Source organism: Pleurodeles waltl, chromosome 9, assembly GCF_031143425.1.
Source record: "Pleurodeles waltl isolate 20211129_DDA chromosome 9, aPleWal1.hap1.20221129, whole genome shotgun sequence".
In the NCBI taxonomy this organism is placed as follows: Eukaryota; Metazoa; Chordata; class Amphibia; order Caudata; family Salamandridae; genus Pleurodeles; species Pleurodeles waltl.
Window position 1 is genome coordinate 53,403,786 of NC_090448.1, and position 24,563 is coordinate 53,428,348.

Consider the following 24,563-nt stretch of genomic DNA (forward strand, 5'->3'; position numbering starts at 1 on the left):
TTTTTTTGGCACCATTATTGCTTTGGATTAGATGTTGGCTAAACCCAATGGCAAAATTGGTCCAAGATTGTATTTCCGAATGCTTACAATTGGAAAATTCAAATAGGATCCCCTGGCTTATGTTTCTACGAAACTCTTTTGAGAATTTAGGTCTTAGATATATGTTTGATGAACCTCACCTATTAACTATAAATTCTAGGTCCGTTCTGAAGGCTACTTACTCCGAGTACATATCAGACCTGAGATTTTACAGTTCTCTGAAATTAAAATCTTTTGATTCCTATTCTCAGGTTGTGACAGCCCCATGCCTTGAACCTTATCTGACCTGGTTTTCCAGTTTTAAGATACTCTCTTTTTTAACACTTTTTAGACTTAATTTAATTCATTTTAAAGTAGCGTTTCCTGAACCATGTTTTTGGAAAAGGGATTTACCTCTTTGTCCCTGTGATTCTAGATCAACCCAGAGTACTTTGCACTTTTTTCTCTTTTGCCCTTTTTATGCTGCTCCTAGAGGGGTTTGCATTTTACCCACTTTACGTTCTGTTAGACCCATCCATTACAAGGAAGCTTTAATATATTTTCAGAGATTGCCAGATAGACAAATTTGTCATTTTGTATTAGATTTTGTTACAGCTTCTTTAAGCATTAGGAAAAGGCTCATTTCATTTTAAATGTATATGTATGTATAGTTTAATATTGTAAGTTAATCTTTGTATTCTGTTATTGTGATTTTTCTTATGTTAGGAGTTTTATTTGTTTCTTTTATGAGATTTTAGACCGGATGTTTACGTAATGTTTTAGATATGGTACTATTTTATTCTTCTATCTATTTACTGTAACGTAATTATTGTGTGGTATTTGTGTTTTTGTCTGTACTTTTATGGCATTTGCCGAATAAAGTTTTGTGACTGACTGACTGACTGACACACACAATCAAAGGTTATGGGTATTCCCAAAATCGGAGGCAATTAACTAATTAACAATTACTACATTTAAAATTGTGTTTTCGTTTCCAAAGTGTATATATTTTCCTGGAAGCAAAAGTCGTTTCTATTGTTTTCCCAACCCAAATAAATATGTGTTAACCAGTCATGTGCGGGCAAAGCGAGGTCTGCTAAGCTGTTGGCTGTGTGTACAACACACATGCAAATTACTCAGACACCACAGACTGACATATCCGGGGGTGCTTGACTAACCAGGTCACAGGACACCTGCACTGTTGCCAACAAAAAAATGAATCTTTTTGCCACCTGTGTAATGCAGAATCTAGCATTCGCTGTGTGCACTATTGTAAAGCATGGGGCAAATCAACTTGTACTATTTTTTTTACTGATTACAGAATGAGAAGTGGATAGAACAGTTTGTCCCACTCAGTCAACATGAAATATGTGCCTGGACTTGAGGCAAATTAATTTCCTTCTACATTAGTACAAATAATTATGCAAACTCTGTTTATTTTTATGTTTTAAAAATGTATTCATATATTCTAATTTCTTTATGACTGATATAACGTATGACCTATACGTGTGTTGCATATGGAATATTTGGCTGTTTACTCTTTTTTGTGTTTTGGTGACTTTTCTATTGTTCTTGCCTGGTTCAAAATCTGATTGGTTCTTCAAGTGCTCACTAACAGTAAAAATGTTGGAAACACATTTGCTCCGTTTACTTGTCAGTACAACATTTCTGTACTATCAACTCACATGTATAACACCCATATCCAGGGCGCTGATTGAAAGGGGAAAGGACTACAGCAGAAATAGTCCTCTGGTGGCTGATGGTCTCGGTGCTAAAATACCTCGACTTTGAAAGTTACTATTAGAGAAAAATTGTATATTACTTTGTAATTAATTGATTCACAGTGAGGGTTACACTGGTCGAATGGGATACTTTTAAAAGAACTGCTACAGGGATACTGATTTTAAGTAACATGCGGCGTACAGAAGTTACTATTAAAAGAAATTATTAGATATTTGGAAATGAAGAATACCAGAGATCCCACTGTGAATACACAGCTATTGTGCAAACAATGTAGAGCAAAGGGAGAGAAGTTACAAAGCTTACTCTTCAGGGAGTATTGGACTACACAACACTCTAAGGGAAATAAAGAACATAGGCCCAGATTGAAGACAAGTGGCGCTTCACGTCATGAAGCTCCACTTTTCTTGCTGCCCATTGCGCCCCCCCCCCAACGCCACCGTGTGCGCACCGTATTTACCATATGCAGATTAGGGACAATAGCATCATAGTTATTTACGCTACTGTTGTACTTTGCAGGATTAGCACCAAAAATGTTGGTGCTAATTCTGCAAAGTACATGGAGGCCCATTAAAAATAATGGTGTGCCTCGTTTTAATGCCTGCTCTGTGCAGGCGTTAAAAATGCCACAAAAAATGGCACAGTGGAATCTCGTAGATTCCACTGTGCCATTTTTGTGGGCCTCCTAATGGCGGAACGCCCCCCCTGTGTACATTATGCATGCCGCAGGCATAATGTGGCACAAGGGTTTAGAAAGTGGCGCAATGAAAGCACTGCACCACTTTGTAAATATGGCACTGCGTTTTTGCCATACTATCACCAGATTAGCATAAAAAAATGATGCTAATGTGGCTGATAGTTGGCGCTAAGTCCTTCTTAAATTTGAGCTGTAGACCTTACTGTGTGCCTCGTAAAATCAGACTCAGGTGAAGCCCGGTTATAGCTAATCACACTTCAAAAAGATTAAGTAGTTTACACTCACATAAACCAGATCGTCACAAATTGTTAGCCACAGTTAATAGAAATATTAATATAGCCAGTGTCCACTTTATTACACGTTTGTTATATCTTAATGCACTTGTAATATGGCAGAGGGGATGACTATCACGTTTGTGATGGAGCACCAGTCCATCAAACTCTAAAGCAGGCCCTGTTACTACTGAGCAGAGGGAAGATCATGAGGCTTTGATAATTGCCTGATAAATTGGAAAGCTATGCAGATACTGCCAAATGGAAAGACACAAGGTATGGGTCAATTCCTATCTGAATCTACTTCATATTTCTGTTATACTGGCACCAAGGCTGGAAGTGAGACAGTTAAGCACATTATTCTATACAACTAGGGAGATACTTATTGTGTTGGGCCTGAAGCTGCTTTGTGCAGGATACAAAGTCCTATACACTTCTTTACACATTAAACATGAATAACAAAATTCTTCATACAGTGTTAGCAGACTAGATAACGTGGGTGCTACAGTCTGTAATTCAACAGGATCAGATTGAATTTGATGCAGTGAGGAGCACATCACCTAGTAGTTAGTAAGTGCTCCATGTGATTTAAAATGCACCAGACATATACTACCAGTGGTGATATCCACACACATGGAAAAAGCTGTCAACACCTCAAGGTGGCAATACCTGTTTACTGTCCTGAGACGACTGGGCATAGGTACTGAAATCTGGACATTATTGCCCCTGCTGCGTGCATTGCTGACAGCAAGGGCAACAACGCCCGGAATTATCATGCAAATGTGAGATTGAAGAAGATCTGACAATCATACCTGCTGTCTTCCCTGCCGCTCATGACGGCCAAGGATCATTTGGCTACAAGAATCCAAGCAGTAGGTGTATACATATAATAGAGATAGCAAGTACGGTGCACCCAATGTGCCCATTTGCTGATGTTGTGTTACTGTATGTGAAGAGTGGAGAGAAGTTTGGATTTTCTAATAGCCATTTTGTAAAAGTTTTGGATGATCTCAGGTCTGAAGGTTAACTGGGGTGAGCCCTGCCTATTTCATATAGACGAATATCAGACTTGGAAGTGGTCATGTTTTCAGGCCAGATCAAATCTATGCACAATTGGATATAGAAATACCTGGTTGGGCAGGTTTATAACCAGGAAGAGGGTGTTTCAGCAGTCAACGCTTGTAAGGCAAAGGTTTGTAAACAATGGGAAGCAGTGTTTCCTTTTGGAAGAGACCACCACCAGAAGTTATTGGAGACGCAGTAGTGAACACGGTGCCACTCCAAAGCCTGCTGTGTTACTTGTCCCTCTACTTATGGTTGTAAGGACAGGAAGGAGAATAATCAGCTGCTACTTGTTTGGTATGTATAGATTTATTCCAAGTTGCAAGTTAAAAGAAGCAGGACAGGACACCAGGCAAGAATTCCCTGGCAGAAATCTCTCTTCATACTTCAGCCCACTCCAATTCACTCACTCCAACATCATTCTACCTTTAACACTCTCATTCCATATTCCATACACATGTCACAAGTCACACATGCCGGACCAAACATACCACACTATGGAATTACCAGTGGATCTGATACTTGTTGATTTAATATGGAGTCCGGGTATTTGCATGTTGGAACATAACTCGCTGAGGCAACACAAGTTTGAAGAACTTTGAGGTGATCTGGACTTTGAGCTATATTCCTGACTCGCTCAACTATGGACAGCTACATAGTTGCCAGAGACACCATCATGGGAATTTCAGATTCCTGGGAGCCATAGGAGCGGTGTTGCATCTTACACATAAACATGTGTGTGTCAGCTTTGGAGAGATATGGAGAGTAGCGAGGTATTGCTGACATAGATCACTTACTATTGCAACACTAAAAAACTGTATGTGCCTAGCCTTCCCTTGAACTACTTTTATGCATCTAAGAAAAGGGGACTTCTGATTGATGTATCAGCATGGTACCGAGCGGGGCAAAGGCCGGAAAGGCATTTGTATGAAGAAGTTATTCTGAGGCCATTTAGCGACATGAGATTGGAATACAGGACATTGCTGGACCAGTTGCTTCCACACAGGAGACTTGTTGGATGGATGCACTTTGATCTGGGATACAAAGAATGTTGCAGGTTTGCTTAAGCTTAGTACATAAGCCATTCACACTGGTAAATGGACGCACGGCAGTGTCCTTGCTGTATAAAGGGTGTAGGACTATGGCTAGTACTGATATAGTGCAAATGAGTGAAGAAAGCTTGAGGATTACCAAAGGGAAGTCCCAGAAAGGGAACAGAAATTTGTAATGGGTTCTGTTAGACTTTTCATCCTTGGCATGGTCTCCCTTAACTTGTTGCCTCTGTTTCCCAGGTTATTGATGTGTGCTGGACTCTGAGTTTGCTGTTTTTGTTACTCTGGGCACTTTACCACTGCTAACCAGTGCTAAAGTGCAAGTGCTCCTTTACAAAATGTGTCTGTAATTGGTTTATCCATGATTGGCATAGTTGATTTATTAGTAAGTCCCTAGTACAGTGCACTAGAGGTGCCCAGGGCCTGTAAATCAAATGCTACTAGTGGGCCTGCAGCACTGGTTGTGCCACCCACATAAGTAGCTCTGTAATCATGTCTCAGACCTGCCATTGCAGGTTCTGTGTATTCAGTTTTAACTGTAAATTCAACTTGGCAACTGTACCCACTTGCCAGGCCTAAACCTTCCATTTTCTTATATGTCAGACACCCCTAAGGTAGGTCCTAGGTAGCCCCAATGGCATGGTGCAGTGTATGGTTAAGGTAGGACATATTGGGGGTCATTACAACCTCGGCGGTCTTGCAAAAAGACCGCCGAGGCTGCGGGAGACAGAATACCGCCATTGCCGGCGGTATTCCTGGCTCCCTATTATGACATTTCCGCTGGGCCAGCGGACGGTAACAGTGTTACCGTCCGCTGGCCCAGCGGAAATGTCACATCAACATTGCTGCCGGCTCGTAATAGAGCCGGCGGCAATGCTGATGTGCAGCGGGTGCAGTAGCACCTGTCGCGCATTTCACTGCCCGAAATTCGGGCAATGAAGTGGGCGACGGAGCTATGCCTGGGGGCCCCTGCACTGCCCATGCCAAGTGCATGAGCAGTGCAGGGGCCCCCAGGGGCACCCCAAGTCCCCTTACCGCCATCCGTTCCATGGCGGTGTTTACCACCACGGACAGGGTGGCGGTCGGGGACTCATAATCCCACCGCTGCCCTGCGGAAGCCTGGCGGTATGTTGGAGGGGCCGGTGGTATGGCCGTGGCTATTGCGCCACGGTCATAATTGCTGGCGGAACACCGCCAGCCTGTTGGCGGTGTTACCGCCACCTTACCGCCGGCCGCCAGGGTCGTAATGATCCCCATAGTAATGTGTTTCATATGTCCTGACAGTGAAATATTGCTAAATTCTTTTTTCACTGTTGCAAGGCCAGTCCCTCTCACAGGTTAACATGGGGGCTACCTTTAAATATGATTAAAGTGCAGATTCCCTTTAGGAGCAGATGGACATGTGGAGTTTGAGGTCTCTGAGCTCACAATTTAATATTACATCTTTTAGTAAAGTTGATTTTAAGATTGTGTGTTTGAAAATGCCACTTTTAGAAAGTGAGCATTTTCTTGCTTGAATCATTTCTGTGACTCTGCCTGTTTGTGGATTCCCTGTCTGGGTCAATTTGACAGTTGGGCTGCTTGCACCTCACACTAGACAGTGACACAAAGGGAGCTGGGGTGTAGTCTGCATTTCCTGATAAGCCATCTGTGCTAGGAGGGAGGGGAAGAGAGGTCACTCACACCTGAAAGGGCTGTGCCTGCCCTCACACAATGCAGTCTCCAACCCACTGGTGAGTGTCTGGGGCCTGGCCTGGGCAAGGCAGGATTTCAAAATCAAGAGAGACTTTCCTTTAAAGTAGGCCTACTTCAAAGGGCACAATGGGTATAAGAAGGGCACCCAAAACCACAGACTTTAGAACACTTCTGGAAACCAAGATGAACCTCTGCCTGGAGAAGAGCTGAAGAGCGGAGGAAGAACAGCTGCCCTGCCTTTGACTGTGCTTTGTGGAGCTATCCTGCAGTTGCTGCTTCTGCCAGAGTAAGAGGGCAAAGACTGGACTTTGTGTGCATTCCATCTTGTGAAGATCTCCAAGGGCTTGATTTAGAGCTTGCCTCCTGTTGTTTGAAGTGTCAGGGACAGCAAAGACTTCTCTCTGCCAGCACCTGGAGTCTCTGGAGAGACTCCTACTCTGCCAAGTGGTGCCCATCCAGTTCCTGGGACCCTGAAAGGAGAAGCTGGCAGTCTAAGAGGAAGAAATCCACCCACAGAACGCTGTGCGGGGAAACGATCAACGCGACTCCGATCTGCAGGTGAAAAATCAATGCGCCGCCTGCTTTGCGGCTGAAAATTGACGCTCGTCTGCAACGTGACCGGAAGATTGAGGCACGGAGCTGGGGAAACGACGCACAGCATCACTGACGGAGGCTGGTGAGATCACAACCCGCGCTGCGTGGTTTTTGGATCATTGTACAGCTAGATTTCTGACGCAAACACCGCTGGGCGTGTAAAACCAACGCAAGGCCTGCCCGGACCCGAGACTGCTGACCCGATCGACGCGTCGCTCTCCTGTGGAGAAAAGAAACAATGCGCCCGACCCGACGAAAGGAGAAACAACACAAGGTCTCGCTCGTGAGTTAAATCGACGCATCACAAGCCCTTTTTGCGCACACCTGCCTGTGTGGGGTTGTGTTTGACCCAACTAAGGTACATTTTCACGCTAACAGTGTTAGTGTGTGTTTAAAACTACACAAAGACTCTTTTTGCTTTTTAATTGATGACTTGTGTATTGTGGATTTTTGTCATTTTGGTCTTGTTTTGTTTAGATAAATATTTCCTATTTTTCTAAACCTGTGTTGTTTCATTTTGTAGTGTTTTCATTAAGTTACTGTGTGTGTTGGTACAAATACTTTACACCTAGCACTCTGAAGTTAAGCCTACTGTGAGTGCCAAGCTACCAAGGGTGTAAGCAGGGGTTACTTGAGGGTGATTCTCTCTTACCCTGACAAGAGTGAGGGTCCTTGCTTGGACAGGGGGTAACCTGACTGCCAACCAAAGACCCCATTTCTAGCAGGTTCCAAGTCCAGAGTGTCAATAAAAGCTTGATCCAAATAAAAAATTGCTCTTTTCCATATCATACATAGGACTTAGCTGACAACTAAACTACTAAGCAGGATGCACTCAAACATTCCCACCTCCTGCCTCAGCTGTGGGACAGAGAAAGCTGGCTTATCATTTGATCTGGTGAGGCTTACTGCTTACAGGGGAGACATAACAAAACAGTTCTAAGGTGTACTGGGCCGGAAAGTAGTGAAATACTGAAAAGAAGTTTATTAGCCTTGGTGCCGCACCATAGCCTAGCCAAACGTCATTGTGCTTTCTTACGTCAGACACTAGTATTGACAAAATGGCTCATACCTATGATGGGGAATCCAATGGGGCTTGTGAAGCTAGGAGATGAGGCCAGGAAGGACAGAAATGGCTTAGGAGGAGACCGGAACAGGAAACACAGAACTCAACTGAAGTGGAGATGGGAACAGGAAGTACAGAACTCGACTGAAGTGGAGACGGGTAGAGGAAGTACAGAAATGAACTGAAATGAAGATGAGAACAGGAAGTACATAAATGGATTGAAGTGGAGACGGGAAAAGGAAGAACAGAAATCGACAGAAGTGGAGACCTGAATTGGAAGTACAGAAATCGACTGGAGTGGAGACGGAACAGAATGTGCAGGAATGGACAGAAGTAGTGAACGAGCTGCAGAAAATGAAGGGTAGGAAAGAATGACTGAGAGCACGGGACGAGTTACTGTGGGGACTCGTGAGGAAATGTAATGGCGAAAAACCACCCGGAATACTATGTAAGGATAGCGAACAAATGAATGCCTGTGTGTTACTAGATGGGTCCGAGCCCGTTGGACACTTTCTTAATGAGGAGTTGATTGCGCTCACCTACGTCTACCTACCACTGGCAAGAACCAAGATGTGCGGACAATTGAAATCTGAAACTAACGGTGTAAATTAAGATGCCTCTGTGTACAGACGCTGCGAAATTTAGGAATTGTATAACTGCGTATACTGTATAGGAAAAGTAATGTACACAAGAGCACCTACACAGTTATGACAATGTTTTCTTTGTTGGAAATTTCTATTCACAGCAATATGACAACACAAGCATGTAACTAGGGAGAAAAGAACGCAATCGCATGCCTATCCGTCTATGATTGTTATATATGGAAAAGGCAGTACAGTCATCTCATGCTCCTTATAATATTCTGAACACTTGAATTGATACGTAAATTGTTGTGCAAAACTAAGGGGGGGGGGCAATAAAATGTGCTTTTAAAAATGAAGATTACTGATGGTTAGGTATCAGGGCAAGAACACATGCTGGTTGCTGAAGTACGCTCATGCATGCAGTCAGGTAAATGCCCACATATCAGGTACTGAAATACACTCATGCATGCTTGGAGCTATCCACAAGCAGGGTGCTGAAATACACTTAGGTAAATGTGCCGCTATCCGGACCCCCCGTGCTGAAATACACGCATGTAGTCATGGAACTGTCCATATGAAGGGCGATGAAATACACTTAAGAATACATGGAGCTGTCAACAAGCAGACTGGTGTAATACACTTATTCATGGAGCTGTTCACATCCACGGCAATGAAATAACCCATGCATGCATGGAGCTGCCCACTTGCCAAGTGCTGAAATACAATTATGTAAATATGGCGCTGTCCAGATACCCTATGCTGAAATACACGCGTGCAATCAGGGAACTGTCCACATGGAAGGCATTGAAATACTCCTGCATTCATGGAGCTGTCCACAAGCAGGTTGGTGTAATACACTCATTCAGTCATGGAGCTGGTCATATACAGCACACTCAAATACACCCACGCATGCAAGGGGCTGCCCACTTGGATGGTGCTGAAATACACTTATTTAAATATGAAGCTGTCCACATACAGGGAACTTAAATACACTCATACAATCCTAGAGATGCCCACATGCAGGGCACTGAAATAGACTCAGGCATTCATGGAAATGTTCGCAAACAGGTTGCTGTAACAGCCTCGTGCAATCATGGAGCTGTCCACCTGCAGGGTTCTGAAATGCACGTATGTAAGTACGAAACTGTCCAAATGCAGGGCGCTGAACTACACTCGTGCACCCATGGAGCTGGTCCCATAGAGGGCACTGAAATATACTTATGTGGATTTGAGGCTGTCCAGAGGCAGGCTGCTGAAAATACACACATGTAATCTTGGAGCTGATCACAGGAAGCATACTGAAGTATTCTTATGCGTGCATGCATCTGCCCACAGGCAGATTGTTGCTGTAATACACTGATGTATGGAGGCATGGAACAGTCCACATACAGTACACTGACAGAGAACGATGCCGCCAGCCTGTACAAACGCATAAGATGAAGGCTTAATTTTCAAAATAAACAACTAAATAGATATATACATAAATACATACATAAATAAATAAATAAATAAATAAATGCCGAGACTCAAATGTTTCTTCGGGGTCCACCACCAGCGCGATTGAGTCATTTGCTGCAGAATATCAAGGCTGCCCAGTCTTGATTCTAGCTTATCCCTCTTTCATCCACCAAATTACATCTCCTGTCTCCTTATGTCACTCTTGAAAGCTCTCTCTCATCCATGTTTTCTCCCTTTATCACTGTTTTTCGTTTTTGCCCTCCTCTTGATCCGTTTTCTGCCATTCTCACTCTCGCTCTGGGTCAAAGCCTGGGGACACAAGTGCATCCTACCGCCTGCAAATATCGGTACGTAATTAAGCACGGCTCATAGCATCTAGTACGTTCATTGTTTTGGGTTGCCAATTCGGTGTCTCATCAACACATGCACTCTCTTTGGTCTACGGCCACCAGAAACAGTTTTTGAATTTTAGTGATGCACGGCAATGATCAGAGGGCTCATTAGTTGATGTTGGGAATGTTTTACTCTCTCGCCCATTAGGCTGGTAACTGCAGCTTGTCAAAGCCCACCCTCTACTCAAATATACATTGTAAAAATAGTCCCAGCAATAATCCCTTCATTAGCAACCACTGGAACATGGTCTGAAATAATTTCCTTATTGTCACAAATTCACAACAGTATGACATATAGGGCCTGATTACAACTTTGGAGGAGGGTGTTAATCCATCCCAAATGTGACAGATATACCACCCACCCTATTGCAAGTCCATTATATCCTATGGAACTCGTAATACGGTGGGCAGGATATCCGTCACATTTGGGACGGATTAACACCCTCCTCCAAAGTTGTAATCAGGCCCATAGTGTCTAATAGTGTCATAGCAGCAAAGACTCTCATGAACTCACTGCAGCAGGAACTGTAAAGGAGCTCCTGGTATACCACCACAGCAAGGGCTCTTCAAGGCTCTTAATATGAGAGGTATGTAATTTTCAGCAGAGCCAGGAATGCTTTTACCGGCGCCATGCAGAATAAGGAGGTCCAGGAATTTATCGCAGACCAGTCATTCTTTCGTTACTGATTTCGGGTTCTGAAAGCAGGTGAAATATTTGAGGGGAACTTTGAGGACACTACCAGGGTGTTAGATCTGGCGCCCTTTTCATGGTTTCCCATATTGTTTTTCCTTCAGACCCGTTTTTGCTGACTTCGGTTTCTCTGGCCTTTGGACTATGCACACTTTACCATTGATAACCAGTGCTAAAGTGCTCGTGCACCCTCCTTAAAACATGGTAGAATGGCTTATTCACAATGGGCATATTTAATGTACTTGTCCATCTCTAGTAAAATGGCACTACTTGTGCCTAGGGCATATGAATTAAATGCTACAGGCTTGCAGCACTGATTGTGCAACCAATTAATCCCTTCGCTGCTAGGCCCCCGTGCTGTCTTTTTTTGGCTATTTGGGGTAGTTCAGGCTGAAACCCTCATAACTTTTTGTCCACAAATCTATCCAAATTTGTGTCTTTCATTACAAACATCATATGTATTCTAAAGGTACCCAAGCTTTGTGAGTTTCCATTAAGGGGACTAAGTAATCAGACAAAATATAGGTACATTTTGTTTATGGGGGAAAATGCAAAACAAGTGCTGCAGAAGAAAGTGCCTGTTTTGTTCCTGAAAATGACACCAATGAAAAATTTGCTGTGCTAAAATTACCGCCAGGTTGTTTTGCCCAGAATCCCTAGCAAACATCAAACTTCGACTAAAGAAAGACACCTTTTCCTCACAATTTTGAAATGTAAAGTTCTGGAATTTGCCCAGAGTCACAAACTTCCTTCCACCCATCATTCTCCTACGTCTTCTGATGAAAATGGTACCTCATTTGTGTGGGTAGGCCTAGTGTCCATAACAGGAAACGGCCCAAAATGCAACATGAATACATCAAATTTTTCCATGCAAAACTGACCCATTTTTTGCAAAGTTGGTAGTTGTGTTTTTTGGGCCCTTCCTCAGCCGGTACCAAAGGAAACCTAGCAAACCTACATATTTTTGAAAATTAGACACCTAGAGGAATCCAGAGAGGGGTGACTTGCATGGATCTCTTGAATTTATTTTTACCCATAATGCCCTGCAAACATCAATCTTTGCCTGAAGGCACACATTTTCCTTACATTTCTGTGATGGAAACTTCCACAATCCACAGAAATCCAATAAATTCCTCCCATCCAGCATTGCCCCACATGTGCTATTTAAAATGCTTTGCCACTTGTGTTGTGGGGACAGGCCCATACCCATGCTGGGCAGCCCCACCCATTAACCCCTTCGCTGCCAGGCCTTTCCTCTTCAGGTGCAAGGCTTTTTTTTAGCTATTTGGGGCAGTTCACGCTTAGGCACTCATACCTTTTGGTCCACATAAGCTACCAATGCCAAATTTGCGTCTTTTTTTCCAACATCCTAAGGATTCTAGAGGTACCCAGAGTTTGTGGGTTCCCCAGAAGAAGATCAAGAAATAAGCCAAAACACAGCAAAAATGTCGTTTTTTTCAAACAAATGGGAAAAAAGGGCTGCAGACGAAGGCTTGTGTTTTTTTCCCTGAAAATGGCATCAACAAAGTGTTTACGATGCTAAAATCACCAGCTTCCCGGCTTTCAGGAACAGGCATACTTGAATCAGAAAACTACATTTTACAACACAATTGTGGCATTTTACTGAGACATACCCCATTTTTACTATTTTTTGTGCTTTTAGCCTCCTTCCAGTTATTAACAGAAATGGGTGTGAAAACAATGCTGCATCCTGGAAAGCTAAACATTTCAAAAAAGTAGAGTAAATTCTGAATTCAGCAAGGGGCCATTTGTGTAGATCCTACAAGGTCTTCCTACAGAAAATAACAGCTGAAATAAAAAAATATTGAAATTGAGGTGAAAAAAACCAGCCATTTTTCTTCACGTTTTACTATGTAACTTTTTACTGCGATGTCAGATTTTTTAAAGCAATATACCGTTATGTCTGCTGGACTCTTCTGGTTGTGAGGATATATGGGGCTGGTAGGTTAATCAAGACCCCTAGTTACCCAGAGCCGATAAATGTGCTGCACTTTGCAATGAGTTTTCATTCTATACCGGGTATACAGCAATTCATTTGGTGAAATATAAAGAGTGAAAAATAGGTATCACAAAACCTTTGTATTTCCAAACTGGGCACAAGATAAGGTGTTGAGAAGCAGTGGTTATTTGCACATCTCTGTATTCTGGAGTCCCCATACTAGCATGTGAATTACAGAGCATTTCTCAAATAGTTGTCTTTTTTACACACTGTCTTACATTTGGAAGGAAAAAAATTAAAGAAACACAAGGGGCAATAACACTTGTTTTGTTATTCTGTGTTCCCCCAAGTCTCCCGATAAAAATGGTACCTCACTTGCGTGGGTAGGCCTAATGCCCGCAACAGGAAATGCAACATGGACACATCTAGTAGACTTTCTGCCCCCCCGGAGTGTGGATTGGGGGTAAATGCCCCAAAACACTATGTGGACTCATCACATTCTCTCAAGGAAAACTGAGCTGTTTTTTGCAAAGTGCCTAGCTCTGGATTTTGGCCTCTAGCTCAGCCGGCACCTATGGAAACCTACCAAACCTGTGCATTTTGGAAAACTGGACACCTAGGGGAATCCAAGATAAGGTGACTTGTGGGGCTCTCACCAGGTTATGTTACCCAGAATCCTTTGCAAACCTCAAAATTTGGCCAAAAAACACTTTTTCCTAACATTTCGGGGACAGAAAGTTCTGGAATCTGAAAGGAGCCACAAATTTCCTTCCACACAGCGTTCCTCCAAGTCTCCTGATAAAAATGGCACCTCACTTGTGTGGGTAGGCCTAGTGCCCACGAAAAGAAATGCCCCAAAACATTATGTGGACGCATCACTTTTTCCCAAAGAAAACAGAGGTGTTTTGTGCAAAGTGCCAAGCTGTGGATTTTGGCCTCTAACTCAGACGGCACCTAGGGAAACCTACCAAACATGCGCACTTTTGAACACTAGACACCTAGGGGAATCCAGGATGGGGTGACTTGTGGGGCTCTCACCAGGTTCTGTTAACCAGAACCTTCAGAAAGTTCTGTAATCTGAGAGAAGCCACAAATGTCCTTCCACTCAGCGTTCCCCCAAGTCTCCCAATAAAAATGGTACCTCACTTGTGTGAGTAGGTCTAGTGCCCGCAAAAGGAAATGCCCCAAAACACTATGTGGACACATCCAAATTATCGAATACTAAATTACCTGTTTTTGCAGGGGGACCTGCGTTTGTGGTCCTGGGCTTAGCACCCAAATCGGGAAACCTACCAAACCCAAACATTTCTGAAAACTAGACACCCGAGGGAATCCAGGGAGGAGTGACTTGAGTGGATCCTCCAAAGTTTTCTTACCCAGAATCCTCAGCAAACCTAGCTAATTTAGCCCAAAAAATCACATTTTACTCACATTTCTGTGTGGGATTGCTGCACCAGGACAAATTTCCTTCCATCCAACATTCCCCTCAGTCTCTGGTTAAAAATGATACCTCAATTGTGTAGGTGGGCCAAGTGCCTGTGACAGGAAAGAGCCAAAAACATATCAAAATTGAGGAGGAACCAAAGCAGGTCCAAAAGGGCAGTTTGAAAAAAAAAAATTTAGACTGACAAGTGGAGCAGAATTTTTATCGATATAAATGAGACAATGCTGGGTGGTAGGAAGTTTGTGTATTCCTGCAGATTCCGGAAGGTTTCATCACAAAACGATTTTGAGAGTTAGCCAAGCTCTCATGACCCAAGTGTAAAACCAAAACCCAAAATAATCATATGTTCTTTTGCTTGCCGTAGGATAAGATGTTTTAGTGTGCCGGGGAGAGCTGAAAGACTGTTACCCCCTTCAGTTGGGGTGGGGGCATAACCAGGCCCATACTGGTTGGTAGCCACAACCCCACTATTTGTTTTTTTAATTCCCTGGCATCTAGTAGACTTTCTGCCCTCCATGGAGTGTGGATTAGGGGTAATTGCCCCATCTGCCCACTGGTGGGAAAACAACTGTGGCCTCATTTATTTGGGGTAGGGGTATGGCCATAACCCACCCTCTTATTTTGAACACAAAATCTTCCCTGGCCTCTGGTGGGCTTTCTGCCCCCCTTGAGGCCAGATGGGCCTTCCAAAAATAGGCGGGCAGATATGGCCCACAGTAATGTGCCCCTATGGGGAGCGACCCTTGCCCAAGGGTCTGCCCCCCCAAACAAAACACACACAGACACACACACCAATCCGTGGTGCCTACGTGGTTTCTGCCCCTCTGGGCCTAAAATATATTTGCCCCCTTAGGGGAGCGACCCTTGCCTAAGGGGTCACTCCCCTTGCGTGAAATTGACAGAAAAAAATAAAAATCCCTGGTGTCTACTGGTTTCTTCCCCCCTTGGGGGTAGATTGGCCTAATAGAAATAGCCCAACTTGCCCCCAAGTGGGGCAGAAATGGGTTAAATACAGTTTGTCCCCCAGAGGAGCGACCCTTGCCTAAGGGGTAGCTCCCCACATATAGAATACTAAATTAAACAAAAATATATATATCCTTTGTGTCTAGGGGTTTCTGCCGCCCCCTGGGGCAGAACGGCCTAATTATAGTAGGCAGGGGCAGAAATGGCCTAAAAATATTTTGTCCACCTGGGGAGCGGCCCATGCTTAAGGGGCCGCTCCCCTTATGCACAAATATAAATAAAAAAAAATCCCTGGTCTCTAGTGGTTTCTGCCGCCCTTGGGAGCAGATTGGCAGAAATGGCTTAAAAGTAATTTTGCCCCCAGGGGAGCGTCCCTTGCCTAAGGGGTCGCTCCCCACATATAAAAAAAAGAAATTAAACAAAAAAAAATGTATCCCTGGTGCCTAGCAGTTTCTGCCCCTCCTGGGGGCACATTGGCCTAATTCTAATAGGCCGATCTACCCCCGGGTGGGGGGCAGACATAGGCTAAAAATAAATTACCCCCCTGGGGAGCGATCGGGCATCAGAAATGCTGAGAAAAAAATCAAAGGAAAGATCCCTCTCTCAGACCCTCCACGTGATCGGAGGAGAAATGTTTTTGCATTTCTCCTCCGATCTTCGCTGGACGCTGAGCTTCCAGCGCGGAGAGGTAGGCCTCTGATGAGGTCAGCGCACGATCGCACACTGACGTCATCAGATGCCATGAGAGAGTCGGGGGCAGGGGTGGAAAGGGGGGGCACAGGTGGAGCGCTAGCACTTCCCCAAGGGCTCCTACTTGGACATAACGGTTACGTCCTGGGCACCTGAGCGGTGCTGCCCAGGACGTAACCTTTACATCCAGGGCACCCAAGCTAATTATCCCCATGTGCAAACCCCCCGGGGAAAGAGAGACTTTTCCTTTTTTGCTGAATGGGGGAAATGGGATGCTGGCTATCAATACAAATAAAAAACAAAAGAAGTAATCACTGTTGTCTAGTGGACTTTCTACCCCCCACCCCCAGAAATACTGCTTCCCATTTTGGGGGTCATGGCTATGCTGGCTAGCCCCCACTGATACAAAAAAAAAACCCTGGTGTCTAGTGAACTTTCTACCTCACGGGGGGCAGAAAGTCTTTCCCTTTTTTGGGGAGGCAGAGCAGTTTCCATGCCCACGCTAACCAGCCCCACCAATACAAATAAACAAGCAAAAAAGTAATCCCTGGTGTCTAGTGGCCCATCATATGAAGTGGCCTTTGCCTAAGGGGCCACCGATGACTGAAAAAAAATCCCTAGTGTCTAGTGGAGTGAATCCTTGCTTGGGGATTACCCTCCTTAAGTGATCCCCAAGCAGGAATCCACTAGGGAGGGGTACCATTGGAAAGGGGAGATTCTCTTCTTTTCAATGATAACTCTCCTGTCTGCCTCGGTGGCTGGGATGGTCCCCTGAGCACCAAGGCTGTGAAAGTGAAATGAGCTGATTAACTCATTTCACTTTCATTTTCACTGAAATGACGTCAGCGTGCCATGTGCACTGATGGTCATTTCAGTCAAAACTAAAAACAGCCTCGGAGTTGGGAAAGCTCTTTCCCAGCTCCTAAAGCTGTTTTAAAAAAATAAAAAAATCCCTCTGATGTAAATAGCAGAGGCATTCGGTGGTCATGTGCAGAGGATGTAATGGTTACATCCTCAGCAAACGACCACCGGTTCTTATGATGGAATCATCCTGTCATGAGCACCGAAGGGATTCAGTAGCACTTTCAACATGTCTCATGCTTCCCATTGCAGCTGTGTGTGTGTAGTTCTAAACTGCGCTTTTGACCTGGCAAAGTAAACCTTTTGCCAGTCCCAAACCTTCTTGTTTAATACATATGTTACCCCAAGGGCAGGCCCTGGACATTTTAGAGGACAGGATGTCATGTATTTAACAAGCAATGGCAAGGCATAGCCAAAAGCTCTCTGCAATGCAAGAGCTATTGGCTTTGCCAATGTGTTTTAGTCATGTTGTACACAATGTGGCTGCTGCTCAGCATGCCTAAAAGTTAGTGGCATAGAGGAGAGTGGTGTGGAGAGTCGTAGAGTGGAATGGCAAAGAGTGGAGTAGAGTGTTGTAGAGTGGATTGGCAGAGAGTGCTGTGTATTGGAGTGGCACAGTGTGGAGCCATGTAGAGTGACATACACTAGAGTGATATAGAGTAGAGTGGACAGGTGTAGATTGCATTGGTATACAGTGTTGCAGAGTTTAGGGGTGTAGTTCAGTGGCACTGGATGCAGTGGCATTGAATTCAGCGGCATATAACACAGTTTTGTAGAATGCAGTGGCATTGATTACTTTGGTTTATAGTCGAGTACAGTCGTGCAGGGTGCAGTGGTGTAGCGCAGAATGGAGTGGCACAGTGGCATAGAGTAGAGTGGTGTAGAATGCAGTGGCATAGAGTGGTGCAGAGTGGAGTGGCATAGAGTTGAGTGATGGAGAGGGCAGTGGTGCAGAGTAGAGTCAAGTGGCATAGAATGCAGTGGAGTAGAGTATGGAATAGTGTAGAGTGGCATAGTGTGCAATGGCATAGAGTAGCATGGAGTGGTGTAGAGTACACAATAGTGCCATAGAGTGCAGTGGCGTAGAGTGGCATAGTGTAGAGTGGAGTATTGTAGAGTAGAGTAGTGTAGAGTTCAGCGGCAGAGAGTGCAAAGTTGCAGAGTTGTGTGTCAGAGTTCCGTGGTGTAGAGTAGAGTGGTGTAGAAAGCAGTGGCTTTGAGTGCACTGATGCAGAGTAGTGTGCAGTGGCATAGAGTGCAGTGGCATAGTGCAGCTGTGTAGAGTGCATTGGCGTAAAGTGCAATGGTTAAGAGTAGAGTGGTGTAGAGTGCAGTGGCATGGAGTAGATTGTTTCAGACTAGAGTGAAGTGGCTTAGAGTGGAGTAAGGTAGAGTGCAGTTGCATAGAGTGGCATAAAGGGTAATGGCGCAGAGTAAAGTGGTGTAGAGTGTAGTGGCAAGGAGTGCAGTGGTGCAGAGTAGATAAGAATGGTGTACATTGTATTGCCGTAGAGTGCTGGAGCATTGAGTAGAGTGTAACAGAGAAGGTGCATTGGCTTAGAGTCTATGTGAAAGTGGTATGCTGTAGTAGAAGAGGGATAATGTACAAGAGACTGCCTCAGCAGAGGTGGAATGGTATGCTGGACACATAGGACAGTCTCTGCAGACAAGGAATGGAGTGCCAGAGAGAAAGGAATGCCACATCAGAAGAGGAATAGAGAGCTTGATATGGAGGAATGTCTTAGCAGTAGAGGAAGGGTGTGGTGTTACAGAGAAAGGTGTCCACAGAAGAGGAATAGTGTACTGCATACATAGGAGGGTCTCCAAAGGAGAGAAATAGTTTGCTGTATTCAGAGGACTGTCTCATCAGAAGAGGAATGGAGTCCTGAATACAGAGAAATGTCTCAGCAGATCAGGAATGCTGCACTGGGTGCAGAGGTATGTCTGCAGAAGAGGAATAGGGTGCTGGAGGGTCTCAGCAGAAGAGAAATGGTCAGATAGTTACAAAGAAGTGCCCCAGAAGAAGGGGAATGGGTGCTAGTTGCATAGGGAAGTCTCAGCGGGGGCTAGCTCTCAGCAGAAGAGCACCAGCATGCTTGATACAGAGGAAGGTCTGCCTTAGCAGAAGAGGAATATATTGCTAGACACAGTGGAATGTCTCAGGTGGTGAGGAATGATGTGTTGAATACATGGGAGGGTCTCAGTAGAAGAGAAACAAAGGTTTCAGCAAAAGAGAAATGGTGTGCTGGATACATAGTTAGGTCTCTGCAGACAAGGAATGGAGTGCGGAAGAGAGAAGAATGTCTCAGCAGAAGAGGAATTGCGTCCTAGATTGAGAGGAAGTTCTCCACAGATGAATGGTGTTTCTGCATACAGATGAATATCTCATCGGAACAGGAATGGAGTGGTTAATACAGAGGAAAGTTTCAGCAGGTGAGGAACCATTTGCTGGATACCTAGGAGGGTCTCAGCAAAGAATGATAGTGCATTGGGTACATAGGAAGATTGTACAGAAGCGAACTAATGTGATGTGTACAGAGGAATGTGTCAAAAGATGGGGAATGGTATGCAGGATACAGATGAATATATATCAAAACAGGAATGGTGTACTTGATGCAGAGGAATGTCTGAGTAGAAGAGGAATGGGATCCTGGATACAAAGGAAGATCTCATAGGAATAGGTGTGATGTGCTGGGTGCATAGCAGGGTCTCAGCAAAAGAGGAATGGCATGCTGGATACAGAGGAGTTATTCCAGCAGAAGAGGAACGGTGTGTTAAAACACAGAAGGATCTCAGCAGAAGAGGAGCGGTGTGCTGGACACAGAAGACTACATCAGCAGTTGTGTAATGGTGTGCTTGATTCATAGAAGGGTATTGGCGGAAGAAGAGTGATGTGATGGCTACACAGAAGTGACTCAGAAGAAGGGGAATGGTGTGCTAATTCATAGGAATGGCATGCTGCATACATAGGAGGCTCTCAGCATAAAAGGAATGTATGGTAGATGCACAGGAAGGTTTCATAAGAGGAATGGCTCGTGTGGGCATAGTATCCTATTTCTCAGTAGATGAGGAATGATGTGCCGTATGCATATGACGTTCCTTCAGCATAAAAGGACTGGGTTGCCAGGTGCATAGAAAATGCTCCTTAATAAATGGAAGAAGGTATCATCTTCCTCTTTCATTACTTTATTGCAGTTTACAACCAGACGCATCTTCTTTTGCCCTTCTGCTCCCACGCGTTTCAATGATCAGAACATATTGCCACCATGGGGGCGGCTGGTGTTATGGGGGCGGGGGTATTAGCTGCAGAACTGCCAAGCTTAGAGAGCCAACAATCTTTGTAAAACAGAAAATCAGAAAAGCAACCAGCCCTGGGCATCATCCAGACTGCCCTGGCACGATTACAGCTACTGTCCCAGAGCACTTGTCCGAGATATGTACACTGCAGAGTGTCTGTTTGCCTTGTTCTTGCTGTTTGCCTTTCCTCTGTTTTCTTTTTGAATGTGCTCGGCATTTTCTCTCAACATCATTTGGTGTAAATAAATCCCTAGTTATGGTTTGCACTTCCTTAGATCTCTCTTATTTGCTGTATGTTCAGCCTCTAGGCGCGAATGAACATAAAGACATAGGCAAAGAGGAAGGCGTTGTTACATTTGTGCCACACTGGTCAGTGACATCTTAAGGATTTCGGGAGCCCTGTGCCAAGCATATTTTGGGGGCCCTTGTTGAGAACATCTTTGAAATTACTGTCCAATTTCAGCTCTACCATGCCCTCTTTGACTAGGTTATTGACAGTGCACTGGCGCACTGGTCCAAATTCTAAATGTGTTTACATCCATTATTCAGCAATAGTGAAATGTTTTCAATATTGTTAGAATGGGGTCTCTAGTGGGCAGTGGTTAGCACCCTCTCCAAGTAGGGACCCTCACTCTAGTTACGGTAAGGGAGTCATACAGCTAAGATAACCCCTGCTCACCCCCTTGGTAGCTTGGCACAAGCAGTCTGGTTTATTTCAGAGGCAACACACACACACACACACACACACAGTAACATAGTGAAAACACCACAAAAGTACTGAACACCAGTTTAGAAAAATCTGAGTGAAACAAGACCAAAATGAAAAGAATCCAACATACACAAGTAAAGATACAAATTTTCAAAGATTACATCTTAGTATAGCACTTAGAAACACAATAGCTCCAACTGGGGATATCATGGAGTCTTGACGGAGTCATTCCCAACAGTCCCACACTACTTGAGAGGGAGTGCAGGCCGGTCAGGGAGTCACATGGAGCCCAGGTACAATACCTTGGAAAATGATGAGGAAACAAAGACGTTGCATGGAGTTGGGGAGGTGAGGCGTCGCTGGAGACGGTGCAGCGTCAGTTCCTTACTGCTCCCGGGGAGGTGAGGTGTCACTTCCTTACTGGTAGGTAGGGGAGGTGAGGTGTTGGGTCCTTATATTTGCAGGGGAGGAGACGAGGCATCTGTAGCGAGGCATTAGATCCTTACGATCCAGCGGGGTAGATGAATCCAGCAGGTGAAGACATGAGGCGTTGACTTTGCTGTGTCGTGATCACACCACTGGGCCACAGGTGCTGTGGCGGAGTTGGAGTCAGGTGTCCCAAATGTCAGGGACATGGCACTAGGGACTCACGCTGTGGCGGGACTTCGGAGGCACTGCATGGCATTGGGCCTGTGTTGCATGTCGTGGTCGTTGCACTCAGTGGGGACCAGGGGCTGGTGCAGGTAGCAGCGCAGAGTAGGACAGCAGAGCCGGTTCTAAAGTTGCTATGGAGTCAATGTGCTTGGTTTCTTCTTGGTTGCTCCAAAACACACTCCCAAGGCTCCAGGAACTGGATTTGGTACCACCTGGCAAGTCAGTACTCTCAGCAAGAAAGCCCAGGTGCTGGCAGATGAAGTCTTCGATGTCCCTGAGACTTCTTAAGAGGAGGAAAGCTCAGTCCAAATCCTTGGAGAACCTTTGGAAGCAGTATGTAGAAAGCCAAGTCCAGTCCTTTCACTCCCAGGACAGAAGCAGCAAGAAGCAGGCCAGCATAGCAAAGCAGCAGGCAGAGTGGTAGACCCTCCTACAGCATCCACCACTTCATCCTGGCAGAATGTCCTCAATCCAGAAGGATCTATCTTTGTGGGGTCAGAGGCCCAATACGTGTACCCATTTCTACCTTTGAATTAGGCAAACTTCAAATAAAAGTCTTTGTGGTGCACAAGACCCTGCCTTTTCTGCCCAGGCCCCAGACACACTCCAGAGGGTTGGAGACTGCTTTGTGTAAGGACAGGCACAGCCTCATTCAGGTGCAAGTGCCAGCTCCTCCTACCACTCTAGCTCAGAAAGTCCCATCAGCCTAGTGATAGGCCATCAGGATATGAAGGGTCAGCTCCCTTTGTGTGACTGTCTACGGTGAATACACAAGCATCCCAACTGTCATCCTAACCCAGATGTGTATTCAACAGACAGGCAGAGGAACAGAATGGTTAAGGAAGAAAATGCCCACTTTCAAAAAGTGTCGTTTTTAAACTTACGTTTCAAAAACCAACTTCACCAAAAGATGTATTTCTAAATTGTGAATTCACAGATCCCAAACTCCATATCTCTATCTGCTCCTAATAGGAAATTACACATAAAAGATATTTCAAGGCAATCCTCAATTTATCCTATAGAAGAGATCAGCCTTGCAATAGTGAAAACCAAAAATAGCAGTATTTCACCATCAGGATATGTAAAACACACCCTTACATATCCTACCTTTTAAATACCCTGTACCCTGCCCATGGGGCTACCTTGGGCCCATCGTAGGGATCACCTACAAGTCATAAAAGGAAAGGTTTGGGCCTGGCAAGTGGGTGCACTTGCCAGGTCACAATGGTAGCTTTAAAACTGCACTAACAGACACTGCAGTGACAAGGCTGAGACTTGTTAACAGGGTTACTCAAGTGGGTGGCACAATAAGTGCTGCAGTCCCACCAGCAGCATTTAATTTACAAGCACTGGGCACACACAGTGCACTTTACTAGGGGCTTACTAGTAAATCAAATATGCCAATCATGGATAAATCAATCACCGATACATTTTAGACAGAGAGCATATGCACTTCAGCAATCGTCAGCAGTGGTGAAGTGCACAGAATCCTAAAGCCAACAAAAACAGGTCAGAAAAAATAGGAGGAAGAAGGCAAAATGTTTTGGCATAACCCTGCAAAAAGGGCCAGGTCCAACAAATATTCTAAAACAGAGGCAGCTAACTAATATTATTGCAAAAATATTTATGATCCCTATAATTTCTCATATGTGAAGTCTTGCTTTGAGCTAAAATAGTTGTTTGTATGGATGGTGCATGGTGTTTTGAAAAGCATAAGCATGTCTCCTATAATTCACCCACATTTACAATAAATTAAATGAAAATTATATTTAAAACAATATGTTTAAGAATTATTCATGGTCATTGGGGCTAGAATCCCAGCAGATTTGGGCTGGCTCTCTCTCTGTGTCCCCTGAAAGGCATGGTCCCTAGGCCAGGGCCCACTTTGCCCATGCCTTAAAATGTCTCTGACACTTTTGCAAACTACAATCCCATGCTTGCTACATGTCTGTGAGACTGCAGTGGGGTGGAAGTTGCCACTTTTCTAAGTGTGAAACTCAGCTCATCTAAATTTGTGATGGGTGTGTTTGGCACAATGTGGTGAGAATTTGTGGTGTGCTGCAAAGTGCTTCTAGCCTGGATAAGTAATTGCAACGCAGGCACAAATTCAAGCCGACGTTTTCTTCGCTGGGCTGGGGTGGGCACTTACTGTGTTTGCGGCACCCACAAGTAAAATGTTCCTACTGTCCCTGCAAGGATTTTGCAGAAAGAGTTAGGTACTGGAGCAATTCTAGGTGAATTAAGTGTCAAGGGAAAGATGCTGTATGTTTTATTTTTTGCATTTGCAGCCCCAGACGACAATGTGGTTAAAGCACATTTTACTGTTAGGACACAGCAAGACTATAGGCAGCTGTCTAGGGAGCTACCAGGAGGAGGCTATATGAAGCAGTGTTGTCCAATACTGGCTTGGAGTCTTTGGGACAGAAAGGGGGAGATAGGGTCACTGTTTTTACTTTTTTTGAGGATCTATATAGTGCAAATGTGACCTGAAGGTATTGGAGTGCTTTTACATGAGCACCAGTTACAAGGACTGATTCATTTTTGTATCCTACCATGATGGAGAAGAACCCCGTTCCGTTGTACTCCTGAAAGAAGATCTAATATAAACGGGGCTATCTTAGGGTATGTTGGACTTTTTTGTTTATGCAGGGTCATCCCAAATCTTTT